Source organism: Somniosus microcephalus, chromosome 22, assembly GCF_052327205.1.
Source record: "Somniosus microcephalus isolate GS21.2 chromosome 22, FLI_Smic_1.0, whole genome shotgun sequence".
NCBI lineage: Eukaryota > Metazoa > Chordata > Chondrichthyes > Squaliformes > Somniosidae > Somniosus > Somniosus microcephalus.
Genome location: NC_141008.1, coordinates 64,564,200 through 64,577,911, shown reverse-complemented (window position 1 = coordinate 64,577,911; position 13,712 = coordinate 64,564,200). Strand labels below are relative to the sequence as shown.

The following is a 13,712-nucleotide window of genomic DNA, read 5'->3' as shown; positions in this document are numbered from 1 at the left end:
CGGATGAGATGTGAAACCCTCTCAGGTGGACATAAAAGATCCCATGGCACTATTTTGAAGAAGAGCAGGGGAGTTATCCCCAGTGTCCTGGGGCCAATATTTATCCCTCAACCAACATCACTAAACTAGATTATCTGGTCATTATCACATTGCTGTTTGTGGGAGCTTGCTATGCTCAAATTGGCTGCCGCGTTTCCTACATTATAACAGTGACTACACTTCAAAAGTACTTAATTGGCTGTAAAGCGCTTTGGGAAGTCCGGTGGTCATGAAAGTGGCTATATAAATGCAAATCTGTCTTTCTTTTTAACCAGATTCTGTATTACAGAGAATCTGGTAATTTGGAAATTACACAAACATGGATAACAACATCAGTTTTGTCTGAATATATAACTGCATAATTTAGTCAAATGAAAAATAGAAAGTTAAGTATAAACTCCTGCTACACAAGATCTAAGAGTGCCTCTAACAGCATTGCACATATTTTGCAATCTGTTATTCAGCACCAACAGCACATTCATATCCCAAAGCAATCATTTAGGAGCACAGGAACAGGGGGGCAGCCATTGGGCATTCCTTGCCTTTTCTCTATATCCCTTTCCTTTCAAACACTTTAATTAATCTTGATCTATAAACTTCTGGGGCAGTTTCACATTCTTACTACCTCCTGTATGCTATGTTTTACCTGATTTTATTTTAGTGGTTTAGCTCAAATTTTAAGTTTATGTTCTAGATTTCCCTACCAGAGCTAAGAGTCATTGCCTATCTACCCTGTCAATTTACCTTAAATATCTTGATCAGATCACTTAACTTCATCATCTACAGGGAATTTAACCAAATTTCACCAGTCTCATCACAACTCAGACCCTTCATCCTAGATATCATCCTGGTGAATTGTTGTTGGACTTTCTCCAAGGCCAAAACATCTTTTTGAAGATGGGGTATCCAAAACTGCCACAATATTGTAAATGAGGCTTGATCACTGCTCTGTAAACTGCAGTAGCACTTCCTTTATTTTATAATCTATACAGAGTCATGCCTCTTTGATAAGGCAACACATTTCTTTATGATCACTTTTTATACCTGCAAGCTAGCTTTTAATGATCTGGATGCCTAAATCCCTTTGTTCATTTAACCCAACCCCTAGTGCTGCCCCATTTAGATTGTACTCCCATCTGCTCGACAAGATATATTTCTGGAGAGAAAACAATTTGAAAGATATGGAGAGCAGGTAGGTAGGCAAGATCAATCAAAAGAGGCTAGCTTATCTGATCTGTTTCCAAATATTTTGCTTTTATGCAATTTCACGGTGATGTTTCCCTTGAGGAAAATAGAGAACAGTACTGGTAACAGTTAAGGAGATAACCATAATATTAACGGTCCTACCCTTCCAGTTGTTCTCCATGGAGCAGAGAAGGCTAAGAGGAGATTTGATAGAGGTGTTTAAAATCGTGAAGGATTTAGAGTAAATAAAGAGAAACTGTTTCCAATGGCTGAAGGGTCGATAACGAGAGGGCACAGATTTAAGGTGGTTGGCAAAAGAACCAGAGGCGACGTGAGGAAAAAAATATTTACGCAACGAGTGGTTAAGATTTGGAATGCACTGCCTGATAGGGCGGTGGATACAGATTCAATAGCAGCCCTCAAAAGGGAATTGGATAAATACTTGAAGGAGAAAAAATTGCAGGGATATAGGGAAAGAGCGGGGGAGTGGGACTGACTGGATTCCTCTTGGAAAGAGCTAGCGCAGACTCGATGGGCCGAATGGCCTCCTTCTGTGCTGTACTATTCTATGATATGATTCTATGATATGAGTTGATAGTTACATTGTTATTTCAAGGGTGGGTGGTAGTGCCAGGTCCTTCAATGTGAAATGCGATAGGAATCTTGGGGAAAAAGACAGGAGCAAGAGAAATAATTGGAAAAGGAAATAAAAAAGCAAAACCATAGTTCCAAACAAAAGAAAATTCCTAACTCCTCCCTTTTCCAATTCTGAGTCTCTTCTGCTAATAGCAGAGGTTCCTCTAATTCAGTTCCACAGCTGGCAGGCTTCAAGTACCTTCCCCAAGTAGCCATTCTGCGTGTGTCAGTGTCACAAAATCACGTCTGCTGCAGATACCTTTGCGGATTCAATAGTATCAGTTGCTCCTGTAAGCAGTCTGAGTGGCTTACTTTAATGAAAGTTGCCTCATACTTTCCTGTATCTACTTGCATGGTAGTGTAACCCAGGGATGTAATGCTAGTCTCTACCTTGTGATCTGAACCAGATCTTTGTGCCTTTCGCACGTGTATTTCTTCAATCTCTCTGAAGATGAGCCAAGCAAAAACATAGCGAGACAGACCTGGCACAAATTGTTAAGCTGCTTTATTTCACAGCAAAGTGAACATACAGAATCGCTGTTATAATTGGACTCACTCAATTCAATCCATACACCAACGACACAAAGATAGGTGCCATTGTAACCAGTGTAGATGGAAGCATACAATTACAAAGAGATATTAATAGATTAAGTGAATGGGCAAAACTGTGGCAAATGAATTTCAATATAGGCAAGTGAGAGATCATCTACTTTGCACCTAAAAAAGGATAGATCAGAATACTTTCTAAATGGTGAAAAGCTAGAAGCAGTGGAGGTCTAAAGAGACTTGGAGTCAATGTATACAGATCATTAAAATGATTTGGAAAGGTACAAAAAATAATCGAAAAGGCTAATGGATTGCTGGCCTTTATATCTAGAGGACTAGAATACAAGTGGGTAGAAGTCATGCTGCAGCTGTATAAATCCCTGGTTAGACCACACCTGGAGCACTGAGAGCAGTTCTGGGCACCACACCTTAGGAAGGATATATTGGCCTTGGAGGAGTGCAGCGTAGATTTACTAGAATGATACCTGGACCCCAAGGGTTAAATTACGAGGAGAGATTACATAAACTAGGGATGTATTCCCTGGAATCTAAAAGATTAAGTGGTGATGTGCTCAAAATTTTCAAGATATTAAGGGTAGATAGAGAAACTATTTCTGCTGGTTGGGGAATCTAGGACTAGAGGACATAACCTAAAAATCAGAGCCAGGCATTTCAGGAGCGAAGTTAGGAAACACTTTTACAAACAAAGGGTGATAGAAGTTTGGAACTCTCTGCCGCAAACGGCAGTTGATGTTGGGTCTATTGTTTAATTTTAAATCTGAGATTGTTAGAATTCTGTTAACCAAAGATATTAAGGGATATGGGGCAAAGACTCATGGAGTTACAGATAAGCCATGATCTCACTGAATGGCGGAACAGGCTTGAGGGGCTAAATGGCCTACAGGTAGACTATCCTTTATCCGCACTTCCGAAAACCGAAAACCTCTAAAAACCGAAAGTTTTTTCGTGGAGTGTAAGTCGTGCGCACGACATGACCCGAGTGGCACCAAACATGACAGGAGTGGTCCGGGAGCTCTGCCTTTCCCTGTGAGCAGGGCAGAGGGTCACTTAGTTCCCTCCTGGGTAGGAGATTGCAGGCCGAGCCGGGCAGTGTGAAGGAGGTACCGGGAGAGTGAACCCAACAATACAGCGGCCCGTCCGATAGCTGCAGCGGCCCGTCCGATAGTCTTCCCCCCCCCCCCCCCGACCTGATTTGCGGGCCAGCTTAGTGTAGGAGTCAGCCGATTTCCGGCTTTCCCACAACTGGCGGCGGCAGTCGAGCCCCAGGCCCCCGCTAAGTCAAGGAATTCAGATACGGAGCAGGGGGAGCCGGAAACCTCGATCTAACGGCAGAAATCAGCAGCCGTTTTGTTAGGTTTTTTTTCTTCCCCTAGCATTTTTAGGTTTTTTTTCTTCCCCTAGCATTTTTTTTTTTTTTTTTATTAAAAACAGTCAGGCTGTGGAAAGAGTCTCTGTAGCTTAGCAACAGCTTCAGAGACGCTTCCAAGGCAGGGCCCGAGTGTTTACAAGCTGTTGCTAAGCAACAGTGTTTGTTGTCAGATACGGAGATGAAAACCTTCTGAAATCCGAAAAATTCCGAAAACCGAAACACAGCTGGTCCCAAGGTTTTCGGATAAAGGATAGTCTACCTGTATTCTTGTTCCTACAACGTATCTTTGCATAATAATAAAAAGTAATAAAGACACTAGATTCTACCCCACATTGGTGGGTCGCCTTACTTGACTTAGAAAAGATGACTCCTAACTATCCTTCAACATTTCTAATTTCTTTGCTCCAGCAAAAGCCCTCACAGCATGCTCTTTAACAACCCAGCTACCTTTGCAGCTTTCCTGCTTCAAAAAAGCACCTCCTCCCACCTGTGTCCCAGTTTGTCCGGTCTCCCTCGGTTCTCAGCCAAAAGGATCAAAGATTTTCCAATACAACAGGTGCGAGATGCTTTCTGATTGCTGACAGTCTGATGAATTGATTATTTACAGTCTATGGAGAAATAACATCAGTGCCAGCTCATTAGCATCTTAACTACCTAATGCCCCAGTCTTTTTCTTGCACTTGTCTGAATATACCAGGCTTTTAAAAACCCAACATTAAAAGTAGCTCTTTTTTCCACTTCCTATCTGTGGAAAAATGGTCAGAAAATCCTGAAACATGACAATCAGCTTACGCAGCAAATCCTGGCAGTCTATTTGACCATAGAGGAAGCATCACAGCCAAGTCCAACAGCTTCTCGTGCTAGATTCTGCACAAGCATTTCCAATAAGAATCACTGGATGAGTTCAATGATTTGCCCCTTCCTTAGTCCAGGGCACTAATGCCAACTGTAGTGTTCCCAATTTTGCCTAGCTCGCCACAAACCAGGGAAATTTCTTGTGTACATACAATTCAGTTCCATATCAACCCATTATTTAACCACTGAGCCACAGAGATTTCAAACTGTTTCTACTTAAATCAAACTCTGCTCTCTGATCAGCCAATGTAGTGAGTAAAGCTCACCAATATAGTTCAACCACCATTGAGGCAAATTTTCTATGTCCCCTTGACAAACAGAAAACAGATCATTCTACAGTATAACACATTCTAACATGTTTTTTGTATGCATCGCAAAACAGCTTTCTAAAAGAGGGGCTAATATGCATTTACCCAAGTCAAAATATCTAAATTTGCATTACATCTAACTTCTGCAACAGAAGCAGTGTGAGAAAATTAACTGGTTACCTAAATGGCCTACACATGTATGGAGGCCAATAATTTTTAAATTATATTTAATATTCAATTGTGGCGGTACCACCGGTTGTCCCTTACATATAGATATATACATAATTCCCTTTAACTTACCTAACTGTATGTTTAACTTACCTTTTGGGGCCGTTGCCCTTTTAACTTACCTGTTGGGGCCATTGCCCCTTTAAGACGCGCCCTAGCGCGCTGACGTCACGTCACGTACGGCGTGACGTGCATGCGGAGGCTGCCGGCCTGACTCGGCCTTCCAGGACGGCCACCGGCACAGCCCGGCCAGTGTCTTCGGCCTCAACGGCCAGCCGACGGGAGCGACGCGATCTTCCGCTCCCGCGGCAAGCACCGGCACAGCCCGGCCACGGCCTCAACGGCCAGCGACGCAAATCACGTGACGCTCTAAGCGCGGGAAACGCGAACGTGATGACGTCACAACACAAACACGATGACGTCATCACGCTCTCCACAGGACTGCGAACTCAGTCCTCGTGGAGTCCCCGCTGGGACAAGACCTACACCACGGTGCTCCTACAGTCAGCCAACTTACCTGCCATCTTACCTGATGTAATTAGTCTGTTCCTGTAAATAAACTTGTTAATAGTTCGTCGAAGTCAAACTCTCTTATTTAGTGGCGATCTACACGAACCGCTACACAATTATCTTAAAACGTTTACAGAAAATATCATAAGACTTAATTAATAATTTAACCTCGGTGTTCTTTGTGTACATATAGGACTACATGAAGGTCATCGGAATTTATTTCTAGAGAGCTACCTTTTCCCCCAAAATAATAATTTGCTATATGGCATTCACCAGGCTTCCCAACACTGGACCACAAAATGCTTAGATAGGGAGTGTAAGAGTTGCACCCATTGCTTCTAATAATAAAAGAATTACTGTAAATACTTCAGGGCATTTTGCTGAACAATAGACAATATGATCATAGTCTGGATTTGGAACGATGGGGGAGGAGAGGTTTTAAACACAGTAAATCCAAGAACAGTAAAGGAATGTTCCTAGGGTAAGATGATGATGTCACGTTGTCGTATCCTTTCGCAGCGTGGCTTTCTACAAAAGGACACTGTTGTTTAAGAACAACTGCTGCTATCCCAACATGCAGTTCTCCATACATCTGTTGATCTGACTAGGAGAGTGAGCTGCCAGTATGACATGAAGTCACATGGCACAAGCAGGAAGACAGCTGAGGAGATTATTCTTTGGCTTCCTCGGTGACTTCACTTCTGTTTGGCTTTATTGTTTGGCAAATGACTCCACAATGTCATCAGTAAGTGTAAGCTTTACTCACAGAAGAATGCCTGCTATGCTGATCCTGCCATTTGCACAGCAGGAGGCTCCATGTGGCCCACTGCACTTCATTGCATTGCATTAGTGTTAACTTCTTTAAAAATCCTCATTGGACTGTGGTCACAGAATTATGAGAAGTTAGTACTTCTGTTTTCCTTTTCAATTTTTTGAATTATGAGAGCTTTCAACTTTTCATACCATTATTACATGTTTATAAAAAACATGTTACATATACGTGGAATATAAAAATAAAATTTAAATTCATGTGTCACTTTTTTGTTCTCATAACCAATATAGAATAACAATTTACAATGAATACTAAAACACTGTTAATTGGTAAACAATTAGAAATTCAATCCAAACAAACTGACCAAGATATTTGGTATTGGAAAAACAAAAGGTGTCTCTTTCTTAGTTTACACAGATTATTCAAGCATTTTACAAATTACACCAGACATATACGGTCTTCTGTTAATCGACTACAAACCGTTCCTTGACAAACTTGCAGAAAAATCACTATCGTTAATCCTACAGTGTGAAAATCACTTACTAGCAACATGGAGCACAAAGAGGCTGTTTTTTTTTTGGGGGGGGGGGTGGAAGAAAGGAAAGAGGTGAGAAAGTAAAGCTGGGATAGCTGTGGACTGAATAAATTCATTCTTTCAAATTTGACAGCATATATTATAAAAGGTAAGATTCCCTAGAATGGCAGTAACCTAAAACTGAGGTTAGGTGACGACGATAAACTGAACGTTAGCTCATGCATTTTATAAAGTCATCTAAGGATGTTGATAAGGATTACTTTCTTCTATGGGCATATTTCCCTAATGTTTTCCTAATACAAGGTTTCCAGTGTTATAAATCGCACCAAATTTTTGCTAATTATTTGACCAGAGGAAAATACAGGAAACTCTCGATTTACCGGCACCTAAATAACCGGAAATCTCGGTTAACCGGCAAAATTCAGGAGTAGGTTCAGGTAAGTTTTACTTCATATTAGTGGCCGTTCCTGGATCTGTGGCCGTGTAACCGGGGTTCCTGCACCTGTTGCTAAGCAACAGGGACGCCTGGATCTGTTACTGTGTACTGGGCTCTCGTACCTTTTACTATACCTCTCTGTAATCCAGGCTTTTTGATAGGACCGGCACCACGCCGGTCCTGTCGGTGCCGGATAATAAAGTTTCCTGTATATGCAATAATCACTCCGATATAATACATTTGCAAGATTCAGTTTCCTAGAACTAAGAAACACTTTTAAAAGTATTTATTTTCAAAGTTTTACTCCCTTTAAGTTTTTCTTTGCCTAATTTCATCCCAAGTTCCTATATTAATCATTAGTCTAGAAAACAGGGAGTTGAAATTTTTCAGCTTTTTTTTTGTTCTGAATACTTTGCATAGCCCCAATTTGTCACTTTTTGTATAGCAGATTGAATGATTTCTATATTGTTACAATCCACCAAATTATAAAACTTTAAAAGCAACAGTATTTCTATTGTTGCATACACAAAATTCAAACATTTTAGTGTGAATTTCTGATAAGTTATTAAACATTTACAAAAAATATTTACTGAAAGTACCCTCTGGAAGCATAAAGAAACTTCATTTTTGAGCCCAACTCAAACTAGAGTACTTATTGACTAAGGTGCTGGCCTTTACCTTTCTATTTAAAGTTTTATTGCTGAATATTATAGCTTTTTGGAATACAGGGTTGCCATCTAGCAGGGGAATTTGTGTCCGATGGGTGCGGAAACACCCCCCCACCACCGTAAAAGGGTAGGTGGGACTCCTTAGCCTTGGCCGCAGCCCACCTAGGAACTGTGAGGAAGGCAATGGGAAACTGTACCGTTCTCCTGCAGTCTTGTGTCTTACTATTGACGGACACAACATTGGCGATGAGGCAAATTCGATCCTACCTGCAACTCTGCATCACCTCCCAGGGATTCGTTCCTGGAGACCAGTAGATTGGAGGTCAAGGCCAGAGACACGGGCGTCGACCACGGGCAACCGCCCAGTGATCCAGCAGAGACTCGAGAATTGCGGGGGAGGCTGTTGAGAGCCAGGCTTGGCTTTCCAGTCGCGGTGGTCCAGCGAAACGGGCTGGCAACAGGTAGTGCGCAGACCCTTCCCGGACAGCGGTGGGCTAGAGCCCGACCGAGCGGCACAGCAAAGGGCCGAGCAGCGTCGACGGGAGAGAGAGAGGGCAGAGCGCACAGGGCGCAGCCGGTGTTCAGGGGCCGAGCAGCGTCGAGGAGAGGGAGAGACACGCGCAGAAACCCGCGAGGCGCCGCCATTGCCACGAGGAGCGCCGAGAGCAGCGTTGGCAGCAGCGCAGGAGAAGCGCGCGAAACCTACAGGGCGCCGCCATTGCCATGAGGACGGCCGAGAGCGGCGTTGGCAGCAGCGGGGGAGGAAGGAAAGCGCGGGAGACGCCATTTTAAACCACACCCAAAATGCCGAAGAGTGGCAGTATCACCGCATTTGACAATTAAGTCGAAGATTGGACTACATATGTCGAACGAATAGAGGAATACTGCAAGGCAAATGAGGTGTCAGATGACAAGAAAGCGCCGGTATTGTTAAATTTAATGGGTGCAAAGACGTATGGCTTATTACGAAATCTAGTAACCCCAGCGAAGCCAGTGGAAGAGAGTTTTGGAGACATAGTGACGATACTACAGGAACATTTAAACCCCACACCGCTGCCGATAGCAGAAAGATTCAAGTTTCACAAACGGAACCAGCATAAGGATGAAAGCAATGCTGAATATTTATCAGAACTGCGCAAACTATCGAAACACTGCCAGTTTGGAGCGGGACTGGCAGATACCTTAAGGGACAAGTTTGTGTGTGGGCTTCAAAGTGAAGGAACCCAGAAACGGCTTTTATCTGAAAAGGACCTTACGCTGGACAAGGCTTTCAGCATTGCGGTATCATATGAAGCAGCAGCACGTGGCGCTGCAGAGATACAACAGAGACCGCAAGAATATGGCACAAACGAAATGTCATACAGAACAGAGAAGTGCTATCGTTGCGGCAGAACAACACACGACCACAATGATTGCTGGTTCAAAGACAAAGTGTGCAGACAGTGTGGAAAAGTAGGACACATAGCACGAGTCCGCAGGTCGGGAAAGAAAACCAGCAATAAGAAATCTCCAAAAGAAAAGTGCAAGAAGGTACATAAGGTGACGGAGAATAGTTCAGGCGAACAAAAGAATGATACCGACTCCGAAAGCAGGGAGCTGAGTTGTCTGAAACTACATAATGTGATCAAAACGGAGGATCACCGAACCATTTGGGTCACTCTCAAGATAGCAGGAGTCCAGGTAAAAATGGAATTGGACACAGGATCAGCCCTAACAGTCATAAACCGACGGGACTACGAGCGGCTATTCTCACACATACCCTTGAGAGACACAAAAATTATTTTGAAGACGTACACGGGGCAAAAAGTCTACCCCAAAGGAAAAATAAGGGTGACCATTATATATAACGGTAAGGAAACACCAAAACTAGATCTGTATGTATTGCAAGACGGAGGACCACCATTACTGGGACGTGAATGGATCCGGAAAATACAGCTGGATTGGCATTCCATACAAGCACTGACTGTGGCTGCCAAAAAGGATGACGACGTCACACCTGGGCGACTGTCAAAGATCCTAACCGACGCGCAAGAAGTGTTCCAGCAAGGACTCGGAACACTGAAAGGCATGACAACAACAATTAAAGTCGAAGAAAACGCAAGCCCAAAATTTTTTTAAGGCCAGACCGGTACCTTATGCGATCCGCCCAGCTGTCGAAGCAGAGCTGGAGAGTTTGGAACGTTCAGGAGTACTGTCCAAGGTAGACTGGAGCGAGTGGGCTACACCCATCGTCCCTGTGGTGAAAAAGTCGTTGAGCAGCACGCCTGGGGAACCAAGGAAGGTTCGCATCTGTGGGGACTTTAAGGTAACAGTGAACCCGGTCCTTCACACCGTGCAATATCCACTTCCGCGGATTGAAGATATTTTCGCCTCGCTATCTGGAGGAAAACGCTTCACTAAGATTGATCTGGCCCAGGCATATCTGCAAAGGGAGGTAGAAGCATCATCAAAAAAATACCTCACAATCAACACCCATAAAGGTCTCTACCAATACAACTGGCTGGTATTCGGGGTAGCATCAGCTCCGGCTATTTGGCAGAGGGCAATGGAACAAGTCCTGCAAGGGATCCCATGGACCCAGTGTTATTTGGACGACATCCTGGTCACAGGCGAAAATGACAGTGATCACCTCGCCAACCTGGAGCAGGTGCTCACTAGATTGAAGGAATATGGGCTCCGAGCTAACCGCCCCAAGTGCGAGTTGTTTAAAAAACAGATCTCGTATTGTGGCCACGTTATCGATAAAGAGGGGTTACATAAGTCCCCAGAAAAGATTGAGGCAGTAGTCAAGGCTCCAGCACCGGAAAACGTGTCACAACTGAGGTCGTTCCTCAGGCTGGTAAACTACTACCATAAGTTCTTTGCCAAATTTGTCTACAATACTACACCCACTGAACACCCTACTGCAAACTGGAGTGCCATGGAAGTGGAGTGACAAATGTAAACGAGCTTTCCAGAAGAGCAAAACACTAATCACATCGAAAGAGGTATTGGCCCATTTCAACCCAGCACTACCAATTCGGTTGGCGTGTGATGTGTCACCCTACGGCATTGGAGTGGTGCTGTCGCACAAATTCTCGGACAGCTCAGAGAGGCCAATAGCCTTTGCGTCACGATCACTAACCTCAGCCAAGCGTAACTACGCCCAGATTGACAGGAAGGCCCTCAGCCTAGTGTGAGGAGTGAAAAAGTTCAATTACTATCTGCACGGGCAGAAATTCACCTTGCTGACTGACCACCAGCCTCTTGTCACCATTTTTAATCCGAAGAAGGGCGTTCCGGTGATGACCGCGCAACGACTACAAAGATGGTCATTCTTTCTAGGGGCGCACCACTATGAGACTGAATATAAGGGCACGAAACAGCATGGAAATGCTGATGGGCTATCACGCCTGCCACTGCCTACTGCGGAGGAAGCACCAGCAGTGGATCCTGTCGAAATATTTCATTCGACTATTGTTGAATACCTACCGGTAACTAACGCTCGTATAGAAAAGGAGACCCGAAATGACCCGACACTGTCTCGGGTATATGATTTGACGGTGAAGGGATGACCAGCACATGGCGACTCACTGTTGCCAGCATTCTCGACAAGGAGAGAACAGCTGTCAGTGTGCTGGGGGACCTTGCTGTGTGGCTCCCGAGTGGTAATTCCACCCAAGTTAAGGGATAGAGTGCTCAATGAGCTTCATGAGGGTCATCTGGGAGGGGTAAAAATGAAGCGCCTTGCCAGGGCTTGTGTGTGGTGGCCGGGAATCGATAAACAAATCGAGGACCTGACCAAGAGCTGCTCAGGATGCCAGAAAGTCCAAAATGCACCACCGCATGCCCCTCTACACCCATGGGAGTGGCCCTCATCTCCATGGCAACGGGTGCATATTGATTTTGCTGGTCCATTCATGGACTCAATGTTTTTAATAGCCGTGAATGCGCACTCGAAATGGCCTGAGGTCATCAAAATGTCCTCCACCACCACGGAGAAAACTATTGCAGTCCTACGGACCATTTTTGCCAGGAACGGCTTGCCAGAACAGATTTGCTCCGATAACGGACCACAGTTTGTGTCCGAAGAGTTCCGGAGGTTTATGAAGAAGAATGGGGTAAGGCATTACACATCCGCCCCGTATCATCCAGCCACAAATGGATTGGCTGAGAGCTTCGTACAAACCTTTAAGAAGGCAATAAAGGCTATGCACGGCTATGCACGACAACATTCCACTGCAGCATAAGGTGGACAATTTCCTGTTCGCCTACCGGAATGCGACACATGCAGTCACCAACCAGGCCCCGGCCATGATGTTCTTTAACCGAAGGTTAAGATCTCGCCTGGATTTGCTCAGACCAAACGTACGAAGAGATGTTGAGAGTAAGCAATTCCAGCACATCCATGAGAAGCCAACAAGGAGCTTCAATGTAGGGCAACCAGTCTTGGCCCGCGACTACCGAACAGAAAAATGGCAGCCAGGAACGATATGCACACGGCAGGGCCCACTAATGTACACAGTGGACGTTGGGGAGAACATCGTGAGACTGCATGCTGACCAGATCATAGAGTCACAGGAACAAGTCAACCCCATGCCTCGCCCATACGTACCTGATGAGGAACCCGACGTACAGGTCGCATCTACCCCAGAAACAGTAGCATCGGAAGCTGATGACCCAACCGACGACAGGGTGCCAGAATCGCCTCCGCACCAAGAGCGAGACACTCGGGAAAGGCGCTATCCAGAAAGGATCAGGAAGCCTCCCCAAAGACTGAATATATAAATGGACTATTTTCAGCGAACGTTGTATGTTAAAAGTGTTAATTGTAATTAGTTTGATATTTAATTGTTAAATGAGTGTTATGGTACTGTTAATCTAAAAGGGGAGGAATTGTAATGTATATACCTTTAAGGGGGGGAACTACTTTTTACAGCTCATGTATACTGTAGTACCGGCAGTGACCACACCTGTATATAGCACTGAGTAATCTGTACATATCAGTTCCCGTGTGAGCCACATTGAGTAAACACCTGTTGTACCGTTCTCCTGCAGTCTTGTGTCTTACTACTGACGGACACAACAGAAACCAACTCAGCTACTCTTGCAGAGTATGTGGCTCAAGAATCTTGTGTATGAGACTTGAGTTAGGACCTGCCATAGGGCAGAACACAATGGACGAACATGGTATAATAGGGGAACCTTCCTTATAAACACTTGCAAACACTTCCTGACTGTTTAAGGCATTAACAATTTCAAGGATAAGAAAAATGTAAACAAATCCAGTATTTTACTTCAATTTCACTGTAATAAAGGTTTTTTAAAAACTAAAACTGTTATTTTGAACTGTTTTACTATCAAATTTGAATCACGAGTGATTGCTTCAATATTTGCTAGACTAGCCAATGTGTTTGAGTCAAACAAGTTGCTAGATGAGCATTACATAAAATATTGAATGTCACAGACTGGCTCAAAGCTTCAATGGAGGTTCAGGTGATCAAAGAGTCATCAACTGCAATTATAGTCAGACTGAGGAACATCAGCAGGAATCATAAGCTCCACCAAATTCTCCTCTTTACTGACAAAACGTACATGGTGAAAACAGTTTGCAATGTTACTCTG

At 44.1% G+C, this 13,712-nt stretch overlaps 1 protein-coding gene across 3 annotated transcripts in view; it reads right to left on the bottom strand.

Moving 5' to 3' along the window:
- Positions 1–13,712, bottom strand: part of taok1a (TAO kinase 1a) — a 192,885-nt gene that overhangs the window by 98,817 nt on the left and 80,356 nt on the right. The window lies entirely within an intron of this gene.